Below are 15,058 nucleotides of genomic sequence, written 5' to 3' on the forward strand. Positions count from 1 at the left end.
CTCTTCCCCTCTTATAGGGGCAGAAGGACTTTTGAGGTTGGCTTGGCTCAGCTCCTTGCGTGCTCGCACGCGCGCTCTCTCTCTCTCTCTCTCTCTCTCAGCCACCCTGGGGGGCAAGCCATCTGGTCTGTTCTCCATGCATGAAGGCACCTGTCCTGAGGGGAGGTCTGTGGTTGCTCAGCTATGCTAGTCACCCAGTGGGGAAGTCTAAGTCAAGATGGGCTAATAAGGCCCATTGGACCTAATGGATCTAATGTCACATCCTTAGATCAACCAATACAGAAGCCATTTTGATCTCCATCTGTCAGTCTCTTGTGTCTTACTTCTCAAGGAGAAGAAACAGTATCACTATTGGTTCCCTAGAACTCCCCAAATCACACTAGTAACTCCTACGTTTATGTGTAAGGTGATTCATAGAGAAAAAGGATATGGAGTGATGTAACAGTATTTAAATACCATTACTACTGATGAGAAGCATAATTACTAGTTGTTGAGTATGAGTGTAACTCCCACATTTGGGGGCAGGGTTGAGTGACAAAATTGCCAACAACACATACTTAGAACCAAGACAAGCCTATGAGTCACTTCACTCATTTAAATCCGCCTACAGTGGCTGGCAAATTCAGGATTATACCTTAGCTGCTTTACCAGCAATATGATTGTTTGAATAGATGACACAGACTCATTGGTAATGACTCCCTGTTTGTGGATACTTTATAACCTGTCTAGTGAGCGTTTACTATGTGCCAGACCTGTGTTGAGCACTTACTATGTGTAATCTCATATAATCCTCATGACAACCTACTCTGATAGTTGTGTGTCTATTCTCAGTTTACATAAGGAGAGCCTGATGTGTGGAGAGGTTAAGTCATTCTGGTGCTATGGGAAGTAAGTGGCAGAGCAGGACTTCAAAGTCAGGCTGTCTGACTTCAAAGCCTTGTTTCTAATACCAAGCTATTTTGCTAAAGCACAAATGGATCATCTTTATATTTCTTCTCATTTCTGCTAGTCTTTATATATATTTTCTTACAAACAAATCTATTTGTGATTCCTGTGGATTCTTAACAGTTGCTTTCTGCTTTCTAGTAGCCTTCTAAACTTACGAAACTGACTTTGTCTACTATTTGTGCAAAATGGAGTCCAATGATATAGAGAATCCAAGAACCACTTTATACGAACAGTCTTTGTGACCCCTCTAAGCAACTGTACTCCTCTATTATATTTTAAGCTGTATGTTTTAGGATAATAGGAAACGATCAAGAAACATGCAGTGTTCGCTTTGGCAGCATGTAGGCTAAAAGTTGGAACAATACAGAGAAGATTTAGCATGGCCCCTGCACAAGGATGCATGAAACTCATGAAGCGTTCCAAAAGAGAAAAGAAAAAACCTGCAAAAATATTTGACAGACAAATCACCAAATGGATACTAAAGTTAACTCTGCTAAAATACTTCAGGTGTTTTGGAGATACTAACTCAAAGGCCCTCACAATTAATTTCCATGTTTATGGGAAGAATTCTGTTGAATCTAATGCACTTACTTGACCTTCACAACTCTTCCGGCTCATTCAGAACTGTAAGCATGCAGTTATGTTCACTACAAGTTCATGCTGAATTCAGCCCAATGGGAGCTAACAAGAAATGATGCAATTACAGCAGATTCTCGTAGATCACATACCCAACAAAGGGGACGGAAGAGGGTTCAGAGAATGCCCACCCTAATAGTACATAACTAATTCCACAGATAATTTGGCAAACCCTCTTCTCGACCCAATGGTAACTTTTCTACTATTTAAATCAAAAATGACGTGCAAAAAACAAACTGAACCCAGCATGGCATACAAAAACAAGAACTCAGTATCACCTAAAACAACAGAGTAACACACAAAGAATTACCTTAATACATGTTTTAAAAGTATTAACAATGCAAGTATTATTTGGTCCCTGAATAGCCCTTAGGTCCAAATCAGAATATAAGGCCACTGAAAGCCAGCAACTTGGAAAATAATAAATATAAGTGTTCATATCATGCTGAAGCTGTCATTCATTCAATTATTTAACAAAAAAAAAAAAAAAGAGTGCCATAATCTCCAAGCCCAGCACCATGGAATTCTCATCATATAGCTGCACTCACCACATCTCACCTGACAACTCCTGAGAACATCATGTAAGAGTATCTCACATGTGCACGTATGTTTAACGAAGCACACATTCTTCACGTGGTTACCATTATTGTGCCAATAATTTTGTGTTGGAGAGCCTTGTGTAAGACTTATTTTACGTAACAAATATCAAAAGCGCTATCTATACACATACGAAAGTCACTGATGATAAGAAGACTAAATAACCTAAGTACCAACGGAGAGCCTGGCTCATAATAACAGCTAGCATTTATTCTGTACAATCTAAACACCTCCTGTATGTTATTTTGTCGAATGACCTCACATCAAAACTATAAGGTAGGTATCATTATTGCTCGTTTAGCAGAAAGAAAATTGTTAGGTTAATTAACTTGAAAAGATCACACAGCACTGAAGTTACAGAAGTGGCATTCAGACCAAGGCAAGAAGGCCCCAGGGCACTCTTAATCACTCCACATAATCTTTGGATACGTCAAATGGAAAGCGAATGAACAAAGGTTTGTCAAGTGACTCTGTTAACAGGATCCTCAAAGTAGCATTAAATCAGGGCAAGAGACCAAGGAAGTGCCCTTCAGTCAACAGGAAGCCACGGAGGTGGTTTTGAAGAGAAAACTGGCCAGAAGCTGTGGAGAAAACCAAGGCTGCTGGGGAGGGAAGAAGAATTTGCTTATTAAGACCTCACACTGTTGAGCTCTCATTACCCATCGGGCACTGTGCTAGGCACACACAATATCTCACTGAATGTTCAAATAGCCCTATTACCGTTCAGTTTATAGGTGAGAAAAATGAAACTTGTCCAAGGCTACGTTAAGTGTCAAAGCCACATCTGGAAGGCTCCAAAGCCTGTCCTCTTGCCCATTATGTTACAAAAGAGAAGAGAGAGAGAGAATATATCTGTGTATCTGTAAATTAATAAGGTATAAGCTACCAAGAAACTAACGCACCATAACCAGGAAGTGGGTTACCGGAGTCAGTGTGATCAGCCCGCCGTGTGTTGGCTGTGTTTCCACAAGTGAATCTCCTCCTCCAATAAAGACAAAACTCTTCCAAGATCCGAAAATGATGACTTCCCAAAATTACTTATTTCCGTGCACTTTCACATACCCAAGTTTCCAAAGTTTCAATCCACTGATACTACAAAGCTGCCAAAATGTAATTACCTAGGAACTGATTTATACTTATAAGCAAGCAAATAAAAATTTCCAAACGTTACATTGGAGCAGCTAAAATACTGATAAAATTAAACCTATTTTTTTAATGCTTTACTAGGTAACAATCACCAGACCCGAGCAGGGAACAGGGAAACATGGGCTCCCCACCAACGTTTGTTAGTTGCCTTTGATCCATACCCTCTATTCAACATAACCCGGTCCTACATTTATTATTTTTCAAACCCTTTTGACCATATCTTTTTTTCTCCTATCATATAACTCATAAGTTCTTCAGAGTGAAGATTCATTAATTCTAAAGTGATCAAACTTTAAAAAACAGTATTTTCAACACATCTACTACAGGCAACTTGTAGTATATAATGTTGTACAAACACTCCAGCTCTCACCCTTGGCATCTGAAAAATTTTAATGTTTCATCAGTTTCAACATGCCCAAGGGCCATCACATGTAACAACTGGCAGTTTTCCTCAGGCATGAATCTGAGTCATGGACTATGTGCACGAAAGTGAGTTACCTGGTCAATGAGGGCACCTAGATGCCTCCCTAGTGCCTTTCAAAGTAGCTTTGTTTTTCTCTAGTCATTTCACAAACACCAAATCCCTATGTGGGAGTGAAATAAAACCAAAGCAGAACACAAAATTTAATGGCCTCAAAAAGAAAGCGAGTAGTATTTTGGAAGCATTTCTGATTTGCTAAGGTAACACAATATCAACCCCTTAGATGTGATCTACAGAGGTCTTAAATGATACGTTTCACCAGAAGTGTGCCACGTGAAGACTAAAGTTACTTCAGTGCCAAACAAGAAAACAATAAATCATCAACTGCCGTGAAAAACTAAACAAACAAAAAAATCCATGAACAGAAAAAAGACAACAATGAGGGGCACCTGGCTGGCTCGGTTGATGGAGCATGCAATTACTGACGTTGGGGTTGTGTCTACACTGGGTGTGGAGATCAGCTGAAACTAAAATCTTAAAAAAAAAGAAAAGATAAGAACGAAATGCACCAAATGTTAACAAATGTTTTAATTTCTGAGAGTCTGACAGGAGGAACTGCATATAATTATATTTTCTTCTTACACTTTTACATTTTTTTCTGAATGGTCATTAACTAAAGCTTAAGTTACTTTTATTACAAAATATATGTGTATTTTTTAAATGTTCATTTATTCTGAGAGAGTGCATGCATGTGTATGTGCATGAGAGTGGGAGAGGGGCAGAAAGAGAGGGAGAGAGAGCAGGCTCCATGCTCAGCACAGAGCCCAATGCAGGGCTCGATCCCACAACCATGAGACCATGACTGTGAGAACATGACCCAAGCTGAAATCAAGAGTCAGACGCTCAAACAACTGAGCCACCCAAGCAACCCTAAAATATTTTTTTTAACATAAGAACTCTTTTTTAATGTAAAGAGGACATTAATAAGTTAGAAAGTTAAAAAAAACATTTTTCCCAAACACATCTTAAGCTTTTTAATAAAATAGTACAATGCCTGGAAAACAAACTTGCTCCCCAGTTCTCTTATGAGGTTTTAGATGGAAAGCTGTAAAACAATTTTTGAAGAAAGTTATCTAGCCATCAAAATAATCCTCCCCTATCTCTAAGAACACCTAAAACTTCCACTTGGAATACCAAATAATAAGTCATGTAAGTGAGTAAAGGTCAGAGTAAGAATATAAAGACCAGCTTTCCCTCAGAAAAAATGAGATGGATTAAGTTTTCTTATATTCATTAATTCAAAAATTACTGAACGCCATTTACTGCCACTGTGAATATAAATAGGGACAAAATGTAATTCTTCATACAGATCACAGTCCCCTAAGGGGATCAGACACATAAAGAATCCACTGTAAATATGTAATAAACTCCCCTTAATAGATGTCTTTTTAAAATCCACAGAGACGTTAATAAGAAAAAAGCAAAGTCAGAAAAAGACTTCACCTACAAAGCAACATTTTAGCCAGGCCTCAAAAGAACGGTAGAAACTTACCATTTGGACAAGAACAGAAAGCCACGGAATGTTAATAAAAAGCCATAGTCCACAGCACCAGGTACACCTATTTCAAGAGCACATACCTCAACAGTCACATTCACTGTTGGGGTAAAAAAGACAGGTCTCCTTCTCCTTCTTCTTTTTCATAATATCCCACCCACACAACTGGAGCAGAAGGCAATCTCCGTGGGCAAAAGTTAGGTGTGTGCAGGAAAATAACAAAAGGAGACATTAGTTTGAGGCCATAAGAAAGCAACATAAACATAGTACAAATTAGTATCTTCCGTTCTGATACTACTAACATAACATCATTACTCGGGTATTCATTCATCAAGACCTGAGTCATTCAGAATTAAGTGACTAAGATAATGGCAACTGTAAACCTTTTTTTAATGATGCAAATTCTGCTCAAAAAGCCAATTTTAAAAACAAATCTAAGCACATCCGAATACACATCCCTTCAATATGTATATATTCCACCATCTACATTATTTTCCCAGAACGGAATATATTTAAGAAAAATAGCCGTGGAACGTAGATCTCCAAAGAAAACAGCACCATTATAGTCAGAATTTAAAAAAAAAAACCAAAAACCAATAACTTAGATGCAACTGACCCAAGAAAGAAAGGGATGGGCTGCCACTAAGCTGCAGATAATAGCTTGTCTGGATATCTTGAAAATTCCTACCCAGGTTTTTACTGTAACCTAAACATCCCACCCCCATCCCAACGTCACTCGATTGCCTGGCCCAAAACTTATAGACAGGTTCAATCAGACTCTATATGAATTTTTTATATACAGCAGTTAAAGAGTAAAACTCAAAGACACGAGTAAAGGGGCGGGGGGAGCCTCTTCGAGAATACTGTACTTGATGAGTTATACCAACCTCCACATGAAATATCACCATTCTCCTAGGAGACTGATTATAAAGGACCTGCCACCCTTCTCATTGAGGAAAGCATTTCTTAGAGAGCACTGTCTCCTTCATACTCATTGAGTATACCATCTGAAGTTACAGAACACATAACAGCAACCCAAATTCCTCTTTTACAAGTAAATAAGCTTGACCAACTTCATAATCTACCGAAAAAGACTGGAAACAATATAAATGTCCATCAATTTGGCTATTAAAAATCACATGGCAAAATTACACACTGATTTGGATTCATTTCCAAGATACATTGTAAGTAGGGGAAAAAAAGCAAGGTTCAGAATAGTGAATATAACACCCTGTCGGGGGTTAGGGATACACAGAAATACACAAAATTAACAGTGGCTGCCCTGGGGAACTTAAAACTAGGTAGGTGAATGGAAAGGACACTTATTTTTCAATGCATAACCTTTAGTGCATCTTGAATTGTTTACTATGTACATGTACCACCTTATCAAAACATAAAAGTAAAAATCTGGGGGGTACCTGGGTGGCTCAGTCAATTAAGTGCCCAACTCTTGATTTGAGCTAGGGTCTTGATCTCAGGGTCGTGAGTTCAAGCCCCATATTGGACTCCATACCCAACTTTAAATACATACATGCATACAGACAGACAAGCATAAAATTCTTAACAACTGTAAAGATAATTAATGTTAGGAGTAAAACCCCTCCTCAGGAGATTGAAGATTAAATTCTACTCCAGCACAGCTCCCTTGACAGCAAAAGTTCCCTTCTCTACCACACCCTCATTCTAGCCTGCAGGGACCTGAAACATGAAGAGAGTCAAGTACAAGTTCACCTCAGCTTTTACGATGAAATGAATGCCTTCATCTCTTCCAGTTTTCTTTACTGCTCTAAAGGAAGGAAAGGAAGAATGTAAATTCAAAGAGATGAAAACTGTGCCAAGTGCATAACTATTTCTTTCCCATAATCACAAGAAAACCAATTAGCACTTTCTCCTCTAGCAGGCCATCCAGGCAGAGGGGCTGTGATGGTGCAGAAAGGGGAAATTAAGAATATATATCCCACCTTCTCAATATATGAATAGAAAACCAGGTCCAGAGAAACATGTCTTTAACCATCACAATGATTTGGAAAGGAGTATTTTACTGAGAAATGTAAAAATTAAAGGATAATATAAATGCTAAAGGCATTAAATTTTAGGCTGTTATAGACTAGTTCAAACACTTTAAAAGAAATACAAGAGGGAGTGGGCTGCCCAAGTTGGTCGAGTGTGCAACTCTTGATTTCAGGATCGTGAGTTCAAGCCCCATGTTGGGCAGAAAGCTTACTTAAAAAAAAAAAAAAAACAAAACAGGAAGAAAGAAAGAAAAGAAAAGCATACAAGCCAAATAAAATTTACAGGAAAATCTGCCTCAGCAGATCACACTACAACTTTTCTAATCAATTGACTTACTTACTCAATGTGATTTTTACTGCTGACAAATCTAGGTTGTTTTTGAAATAGATGTCTCATAGAACTCTCATTTACAGTGTTCTTGAAATGCCTTTAAAGCCTTTTAGAGAGTATTTTTTTCCTTTAAACTCTTATTTTCCATATGACACTGATTTGTCAAATGCAGTTTTGCCTACAGCAGTTCTTTTCAAGAACATAACTTTAATAAACTTGCTGACAAATGGCTTATATTACTTTAACCGACTATTTGTAATACAGCCAATCTAATGAGTTCTTAGGTTTCCAATAAAACCATCAATGCTTTGACAATCTCACAAACTCACTATAGACAAAGGCTCTTCGCAAGTACTGAGAAACATAGATTATTAAGACACAATATCTGCCCTCAAGATGTTTACAACCTTGTAAATGAATAAAAGAATCATTACCATAAGAGATGTGTTCCCCACAAGACCTTGCCAGCCAAGGAGAGAAAGGCAAAAGTGATAATCTTTCTTAAAGCACATCATACCATCTGCAGAGGACAACTATGTTACTATACCATGTAAACTGTCTCTCACATGACTAGACTAGAAAACTACAGAGCATTTAATAAATTAATTATTATAAGAGGTGATTAAAGGTAGAACAGAGTTTTAGTGAGATCATTTTTGTTTATTTCAACCCTATAAATAAGAGCCAATTTGGACTTTTCTTCTAGGAGATGCCTTCGGTTTGACTTATATCCCTCTAGAAATCTTAACAGCACATCTAGAAATAAGAAGCTCAAATTGCTTAGCAAGTATACTGGAATGCCAACACAAACCAAAGTTAACTATTTCCTTTTAAATGCTATCAAGCACCATAAATCTTTTGGAAAGTGTAGTTTTCTTTATTTACAATATGCTTTAGAAAGCATTTTCTTACTGAATCATGTCTGGAATGTGTGTATATATGTAAACATATGCAAACCAGAGCTTTCCCCAAAATCTATAGTAATAGATTCACAACAGCCTGATGATTCATTTAACAAATTAAAATGAAATCAATACTGTTATACAAATTAGTACAAAATTAGTCCATATATCGGTAATTTTACTCCATTTCTGATTTTGTTTTTGTTCAGTTCAACAGAATTATTTCCTTTAAATGTTTATTTATTTTTGAGAGAAAGGGAAAGAGTGCAAGTGGAGGAGGGGCAGAGAGAGAGAGAGAAGGAGACACAGAATCCAGAGCAGGTTCCAGGCTCCGAGCTATCAGCACAGAGCCTGATGTGGGGCTCAAACCCACAAACCGTATAAGATCATGACCTGGGCCGAAGTCAAACGCTTCAGTCGGTTAAGCACCTAGGTGCCCCCCAACAGAATTCTTAATAATTCTACCACTTATTATTGACGTAAACTTGGACAAGTTACAACCTGCGTGAGCGTCAGTTTCCTCACCTGTAAAACAGAAAAAATGACAAGAGGACTAGCTAACATTTACTAAATGTCTCCTGCATGTCAGATACTGTTCCAAGCATATCATAATGTTCTAAGCATATATTCTCAAGCATATGATCATATGATCATAAACTCAAACAACCCTATGGTGTAGGCACCATATATATATAGAATAATGCATCACCAAACCCCAGATGAGGAAAGAGGGGCACATATTTCCAAAGGTCTTATGGCAGGTGGCAGAGCCCAGATGCTCGGGGATCCAGAAGCCACACACTCAATCACTAAGATATAGCTGCTTAAAAACTGTAAGACGTCTCCTGCCCAACTCGTAGAATTCTTGTGAACCTCACATTTAACTGGGTTCATAAAGGCATTACTTTAAGGGCCATGTAAAATAGGGTATTTATTATTAATAAAGTGTTAAGGACAAGATTGATAAAAACTGACTGTGGAGGTATCAAAGCAAAATTTTATGTAAAAAAAACCACACACACATTAAAGGAATTGTAAAGGATCTTCAAGGGTATCTAGCTCAGCTTCCCACAAATGTTAACATCCCCTTGATAACGTTCTTAATAAGTTGTCACAGAATTTCTCCTTTAATGCCTCCAGAGACGAAAATCTCCCAAGCTCACAAGTCAGCCCATTCCATCTTGAAATGTTCTAATTATTATTAGAAATGTCTTCCTTTCAGCTCTAAAAAAAATTAGACTTTTCCACATGATAAGCCTATAAATACAAACCACTGAGATATTCACACTGTTCAACACATGACATTTTATTAAAATCCCCCTTGAAATGTGACACCCAAATATCCAAGACAGGTCTGATGTGAGGAAAATAACAGCTCTGTTACCCTTCTTGATCTGCAACTAAATCATTCACTTTTCTTTCCTGGCTGGGAGTCCATTTAATGGACTCGTATTTAGCACACACTTCATTGAAATCCCTCAGTCCTCTCTTAGGGGCTATCTTGATCACAGTGTAGAACATTACATTGTATCATTTTTAATCTAGTCTTCACTTTGGTCTATCATTCTAGCCTCAAAAGATCTTGACAAAACTTAATTTCATAACCTTACTTTTGCTATCTCTATCAACACTGTACCCTCTTTCTTCCTTCACAAACCCAATGATTACAATGAAATTTCACCCTGGCCACTGAAAAACTGCTGAATAAGTTAAGATCCTAGGACATATTAGCAAAGACCTTGACTCTGACATAAATGAATTAATTAAACATGATCCATCAATCAAATATAAATCCTTACAAAACCTATTTTTTTCTTGTAGTCTGTGGGGACATCAAAGAAGACTTTATCAAATACATTTCTAACACCCAAATAAAAGCTATCTTCTGGTAGGCTGGCTCAAGACAGCAGCATATTAAGATCCTGAACTCCCTCCCTTGCATGGATACAGCAAATATATAACTACTTATGGAATAATTTCCTCTGAGAAAGACCAGAAAACTAGACGAAAAGAGCCTTCACAACAAAGAACAAAAACGACAGCATCAAGAACTGGAAAGGCAGGAGAGGAGAAGAGAGACAGAGAGAGAGAGAGAGGGAGAGGGGGATGGGGGCAGGGGGGAGGGGAGGGGGCAAAGCAAAGAAAAACCACACTGAGAAGGGATTTCAAGAATACAGAACTTTTCCCTGACAAGTGAGGGATTTGTACTCCACATCAGGCACTCAACCCTTAGATCCTGAATGAAAGAAGATACACTAATCACTGGGCTTTGAAAACCAACAGGGATTATATCCAGGAAAGCAATAAAACTATAGGGAATGGAGAACCCACTCTTAAGGAGCTCTTATATAGACTCATTCACCGCAGGACCCAGTGCAAACACACCAGTTTGAAAAGTGCCTAAATCATATGTGGAGACCCACTTGTCAATTTTAAAGCACCTGCCAGACAGGCAGGAAACCACTGCGATTTTCTCCAGGGATGGAGACACTAGTGGGTGCCATATTTGCAACCCCATCCTACCTTGCTAATGTCAGCACCAGCAGGCTCCATCTTGGAGCTATCTCTCTAACCTGTTAGAGCCGGTGAGGCACCCAATTGAAAACCCATCCACCCGTACAGCACATCCAGCAAATCACAGCTGGGCCAGGTGCCAGCCCTGCCCACCCCTATGCCACATGAGATGAGTGCATGCAGCCCACACAGGGAACACCCCTTGGGTGTCCAGCTTGGCTGGTGAGACAGGGTTGCGCTTCTGGGTTCCACCATCAAATCTCCTACACAAGGTCATTCCTTCAAGACTGGGAAAAGCAGTTGATTTGTCTAATACATAAAAACAAGCACAAAGAAGCAAAATGAAAAGACAGAGGAATATATCCCAAAGAAAGAACAAGAAAAAAACATCAGGCAAAGACATTAATGAAATGGAGATAAGCAATCTACCCAAAAGGAGTTCAAAGTAATGGTCATAAAGATGCTTACCGTACTCAGGAGAAGAATGGATGAACACAGTGAGATCCTCAACAAAGAGATAAAAAATATAATAAAGTTCCAAACAGAAGTTACAGAGCTGAAGAATACAATAACTGAACTGAAAAAAAACTAGAGGAATTCAAGAGCAGACTGGATGGAGCAAAGATCAAGTCAGTGAGCCAGAAAACAAAGCAACAGAACTCATCCAGAAAGAACAGCAAGAAGAAAAACAATTTCTATAAAACAAAGATAACTTATGGGACTTTTGTGACAACATCAAGTAGACTAACAATCACATTATAGAGATCCCAGAAGGAGAGGAGCAAGAAAAAGGGCCAGAAAACGTATTTCAAGAAATAGCTGAAAACTTTCCTAATCTGAAGAATGAAACAGACATACAGACATACAGGTCCAGGAAGCCCAGAGAGTTCCAAAAAAGATGAACACAAAGTGATCTACATTAAGACACATTATAATTAAAATGGTAAAAGTTAGGAACGCCTGGGTGGCTCAGTAGGTTAAGTGTCCAACTTCAGCTCAGGTCATGCTCTCACAGTTTGTGGGTTTCAAGCCGGTGTTGGGCTCTGTGCTGACAGCATTGGATTCTGTATCTCCCTCTCTCTCTACTCCTCCCCTGTTCACACTCTGTCTCTCTCTCTCTCAAAAAAAAATAATAATAATAATTAAAAAAAATAATAAAGGGGCGCCTTGGTGGCTCAGTCAGTTGAACATCCGACTTTGGCTCAGGTCATGATCTCATGGTCTGTGGGCTCGAGTCCCATGTCGGGCTCTGTGCTGACAGCTCAGAGCCTGGAGCCTGCTTGGGATTCTGTGTCTCCCTCTCTCTCTGCCCCTCCCCCACTCGTACTCTGTCTCTCTGTCAAAATTAAATAAACATTAAAAAATTTTTTAAATAAAAAATAATAAATAAATAAAATGGTAAAAGTTAAAAGATAAAGAGAGAATCTTAATTACACACAAAGGAAATCCCATGAGGCTAAAGGAGATTTTTCAGCAGAAATTCAGAAGGCCAGAAGAGAGTGGCATGACATATTCAAAGGCTAAAATGAAAAAACTTCCAACTTCCAAGAATTCTCTACCTGGCAAGACTTATCCTTCAGAATTGAAGGAGAGATCACGCATTTTCCACATAAACAAAAACTAAAGGAGTATTACCACTAAACTGGTCTTACAAGAAATGTTAAAGAGAGTTCCCTAAACCAAAAAGAAATGGCACTGATTAATAACAAGAAAACATCCAAAAGTAAAAACCTTACTAGAATAGAATAGGTAAATATATAGTAAAGGTAGTAGACCAGTAACTTATAGAGCAAATATGGAGGTTAAAAGACAAAAATAGCAAAAGTAACTAAAACTACAGTAATTAGTTAAGAGATACATAAAAAGATGTAAAATAGGACAAAAAAATAGAAGATGTGCAGGGCATGGAGAAAACCATGTAAAGTTTTGGAATGTCCTCAAATTTAACTAAAATCAGATCATATATACAGAAGAAGATATATGTGAACCTCACAGTAACCACAAAGCAAAAACTTACGGTTAAATACACAAAAGAAAGTAACAAAAGAATCTAAACAGAACGCTAAAGAAAGCCATCAAACCACAGGTCAAGAGAGAAAGAGAAAAAGAAAAGAACAGACAAGAGGTATGAAAACAGCCAAAACACAGTGAACAAAATGGCAAGAAGTATATCTCTATCAATAATTACTTTAAATTATCAATAATTACTTTGAATATAAATAGATTAAATTCTCCAATAAAAAGACATGGAATGGCTGAGTGAATTAAAAAAATATCTATATGCTATCTACAAGAGACTCACATCAGAAGAACACACACAGACTGAAAAAGAAAGATATTCCATGCGAATAGAAATGAAAAGAAAGCTGGAGTAGCTATATTCATAGCAGAAAAAATAGACTTTAAAACAAAGACTGTAATAGTAAAGAAGGCCATTACAAAATGATAAAGGAATCAACCCAACAAGAAGGCATACCATATATAAGTATGTAGGCATGCAACACATATACATGCAACCAAGATATATAAAGCAAATTTAACAGACCTAAAAGGAGAAATTGACATCTGATAAAGTAGCAAACTTTAACACATCACTCACATTAATAGATAAATCAAAACAAAAAATTAAAAGAGAAACATCAGTCTTAAGTGACACATTAGACCAGATGGACTTTATAGACATATACAGAACATTCTTTCCCAAAGCAACAGAATACACATTCTTCTCAAGTGCCATGGGACATTCTCCAAAACAGATCAATATGTAGGGCTACAAAACAAGTCTCCAAAAATTCAAGGAGACTCAAATCATATCAAGCATCTTCTTCAACCACAGCGGTATAAAATTACAAATCAATTGCAAAAATAAAACTGGAAAAGACACAAAAATGTAGAAATTAAACATGTTATGAACAACCAATGGGTCATCAAAGAAATAAAAAATACACCTAGAGACAAATTAAAACAGAAATATGACACACTAAAATATATGGAATGCAACAAAAGTTATTCTAAGAAGGAAGATTGTAGTGATACAGACCTACCTCAAGAAACAAGAAAAATCTCAAATAAACAACCTAACTTAACACGTAAAGGAGCTAGTAGGGGGGAAAAGCCCAAAGTCAGTAAAAGGAATAAAATGATAAGGATTAAAGCAGAAATAAATACAAGAGAAACTTAAAAAAAAAAAATCAATGAAACTAATTAATTAGAGCCCTCTCTAACAAATGTTTGTTTGAAAGAGAACTTACAAGTGACGCCACAAAAACTCAAAGGATCAATAAGAGACTATTGGAACAATTATACAGACAAACTGGGCACTATAGAAGAAATGGATAAATTCCTAGAAACATAATCTTTCAAGACTGAATCCTAAAGAAAGAGAAAACCTAAACAGACCAATTACTAGTAAGGAGATTGCATCAGTAATCAAAAACCTCCCACCAAACAAAAGTCCAAGACCAGATGGCCTCACTGGTAAATTCTACCAAACATTCAAAGAAGATTTAATACTTATCCTTCTCAAACTCTTCCAAAAAAAAACCGAAGAAAAGGGAATACTTTCTCATTTTATGAGGCAACCATTACCCTGATACCCAAACTAGATAAGGACACAACAAAACAAAATTACAGGCCAAGAGCATTGATGAACATTGATGCAAAAATCCACAACAAAAAGAGCAAATCAAATTCAACAATACATTAAAAGGATCATACACCATGATCAAGCAGAATTTATTCCAAGGATGCAAGGATGGTTTAACATCTACAAATCAATCAGCATAATACACCACCTTAACAAAATGAAGTATAACAACCATGTAATCATTTCAGTGATTTCACAGGGGCGCCTGGGTGGTTCAGTCACTTGAACATCTGATTCTTGATTTTGCCTCAGGTCATGAGTCAGGGTTGTGGGATAGAGCTCTGCTTCAGGCTCCACACGGTGGAGCCTGCTTGGGATTCTCTCCCTCTCCCTCTGCCTCTGCCTCTGCC

The 15,058-nt window shown here is 37.7% G+C and overlaps 1 protein-coding gene and 1 non-coding gene across 7 annotated transcripts in view; one reads left to right on the forward strand and one right to left on the reverse strand.

Annotated features, from left to right (window-relative positions):
- The window catches only part of USP6NL (USP6 N-terminal like), a 231,354-nt gene that overhangs the window by 89,440 nt on the left and 126,856 nt on the right, over window positions 1–15,058 (reverse strand). The gene's annotated exons all lie outside the window — the stretch shown is intronic.
- Window positions 1,271–1,377, forward strand: LOC113603771 (U6 spliceosomal RNA). Its single transcript, XR_003425457.1, has one exon. It is a non-coding gene; the product is annotated as a U6 spliceosomal RNA (small nuclear RNA).

This window comes from Acinonyx jubatus, chromosome B4 (genome assembly GCF_027475565.1).
Source record: "Acinonyx jubatus isolate Ajub_Pintada_27869175 chromosome B4, VMU_Ajub_asm_v1.0, whole genome shotgun sequence".
In the NCBI taxonomy this organism is placed as follows: domain Eukaryota; kingdom Metazoa; phylum Chordata; class Mammalia; order Carnivora; family Felidae; genus Acinonyx; species Acinonyx jubatus.